This window comes from Frankliniella occidentalis, unplaced genomic scaffold (genome assembly GCF_000697945.3).
Source record: "Frankliniella occidentalis isolate FOCC.00 unplaced genomic scaffold, Focc_3.1 Scaffold13, whole genome shotgun sequence".
In the NCBI taxonomy this organism is placed as follows: Eukaryota; Metazoa; Arthropoda; class Insecta; order Thysanoptera; family Thripidae; genus Frankliniella; species Frankliniella occidentalis.
The window spans coordinates 2889041-2891631 of record NW_026267143.1 but is presented as its reverse complement, the minus strand read 5'-3'; the positions used below and the strand labels follow the sequence as shown (position 1 = coordinate 2891631).

Sequence of the window (2591 nt, the reverse complement as noted above, 5' to 3'; positions counted from 1 at the left end):
CCCCCCCACCACCACGCCCCATCGCGTCACAACACGGTCCACCGTGTCGGCCGACGGCACCCCCGCCCAAGTTGAGGGCGTTTAAGGTTCACACGAGGCCTGTCAGCACGGCAGAGGCAATCCCGGAAGGTCCACTTGTTGGGGCGAGGAGGGCACTGCCCCGGGGGCACCCCGCACCGCCAACGACGGCTTACAAGCCACCGTCAATGTCACTCTATAGTGGTTGGCGTCTTACGACGCCAAAATATTGGCGTCCTCTGAAGAACGCCAATATTTGGCGCTTAAAGACGCCCAATATTTGGCGTTCTGTGAAGAATGCCAACCAGTTTTCAGTGAAGCTTTTATTAGTGCTGCAGCACGCATGGTAGGTGCGTGGTCTCCGCGACTGTAGCTCTATATTCCCGGAGGTCGGGGAAGGCCCATCCGAAGCGAGTTTTTGTGTGGGTGTCAACAGAATTTAGGCGCACGGGGAAGTTGTTTCTACGTCAATGCGCGCCAACTTCGTTACGACGTTACGGGACCCCGTAAACGCAAACACGTTACGCTTCCCCAAATGCAAAAAAAATTACGTCGTACGTAAATAACGTTAACGTAAACGTCGTAACGTCGTTACCCGTTAAATTAAACCCGGCTTCAGGATAGAGAGCTAAATCACCGCCAGAAATGGAGCGACACCGGAATTTTAGGCGAGATCACATAGATATCGTTTTGATATCGCATGTCGTTTTTGTGCCCACTTTCGTGTCGCTAGCGACACGAAAAGCGACACAAATCGATATGCGATATCGAAACGATATCGCCATTTCTGGGCAGGACCATTGACTCGGTCGCACAGAGCACAACAGACTCTACTAGCACAGCGCAACCACAAGAAAAAACTCAAGATCGCTCAAGATACACACTGCAGTATAAGAATCACGCTTATAAATATGTCTTGCCACTATCTGAGTGTTGCGAGGCTGTGGCACACACACAAGACTGGAGACGCCACATCCCTCCGGTCGCACGTGGAGCCGACGACAGCCGTGGGCTTGCACCGGCTTGCACCGCCCGCCCCAAAGCCCACATGTGGGTCAGCGGGACCAGCCTGGAATGCAGCGGTGAAGCTCCCCGGCAGGCGGGCGGGGCAGGGCGTCCGGTAATCGGAGATGCTTGTGGGTAAGTTATTACGTGCGGGCCACGGAGGATGGAATCATTAGTGCCCCGTGAGACGCCCGGCCCGCTCCATACTGTGAGACACGGGCCACGACTCACTCTCGAGAGTAGTGTGTGTCGTCTGGGCACGTTTTTCGATTTTAAAAAAGTTACCCCTCCAAATTTTGTACTTTTTTGATGTAGGTTCCGAGAATGACTTCGTTTTTCCCGTGCGACACGGTCTTCAGGTGGCAACCTTCCCTGAAAGTTGGAAAAACGACGACTTTTGCACGAGAAACGCCCGGTATGGACGGAAATCGGTTCAGAGCATCATAGAATTGTCCGCGTGGTACCATACGTTTCGAAAAGGAACAAAGAAACTTTTTTGGGCCCCACCAGCCCTTCTTGACCCAGCACAGGGCGTATCTACTTCGTTAAAGACGAAAATTAACCCAAAATGCACCATATATGCTCCATTAAACAAGGACCACGACCAGGAGGGGTGACGTAGTCGACCCGGCAGAAGTTTTTTTGAGTGTCAGTATCACCAAAAGTACAGGGCAGGAGTCGGCAAATTTTCAGATCGGTGCAAGTGGCTGCAGCGGGGGAATAGGGAAGGTGGGAGAGCGGTCTGAGATAATGAAAACCAGGTTAGGGTTGTCAGAAAGCCACCATATAGCAATATAATTATGAAATTCGTAATCTACGTGCAAAACTGAATCTAGCAGTGTAGCGTTCGTTACTGTGTCACCAAACTTTTTTTTCACGTGGGCCACCCCTAATCTGATTTCCATCATCTCAGACCGTTCTCTACCTTCCTTATCCCCCCGCTGCAGCCACTTGCACCGATCTGAAAATTTGCCGACTCCTGCCCTGTACTTTCGGTGATACTGACACTCAAAAAAACTTCTGCTGGGTCGACTACGGCACCCCTCCTGGTCGTGGTCCTTGTTTATTGGAGCATATATGGTGCATTTTGGGTTAATTTTCGTCTTTAACGAAGTAGATACGCCCTGTGCTGGGTCAAGAAGGGCTGGTGGGGCCCAAAAAAGTTTCTTTGTTCCTTTTCGAAACGTATGGTACCACGCGGACAATTCTATGATGCTCTGAACCGATTTCCGTCCATACCGGGCGTTTCTCGTGCAAAAGTCGTCGTTTTTCCAACTTTCAGGGAAGGTTGCCACCTGAAGACCGTGTCGCACGGGAAAAACGAAGTCATTCTCGGAACCTACATCAAAAAAGGACAAAATTTGGAGGGGTAACTTTTTTAAAATCGAAAAACGTGCCCAGACGACACACACTACTCGAGAGTCTGGATATACTATGATTCATTTCGGAAAACTATTATCCTCCTGCTGCCCCTCTGCCCCTCGCTCCCTACTCACTGGTTGCGCGCGTACAAACAAAAGTGGAATGAGATGTCTCGAGACGTGATTCACCGCTCTCGTCGCCACCCC

General features: G+C 51.1%; 1 protein-coding gene across 1 annotated transcript in view; it reads right to left on the bottom strand.

Moving 5' to 3' along the window:
- The window catches only part of LOC113207194 (hornerin-like), a 29734-nt gene that overhangs the window by 11839 nt on the left and 15304 nt on the right, over nt 1-2591 (bottom strand). The window lies entirely within an intron of this gene.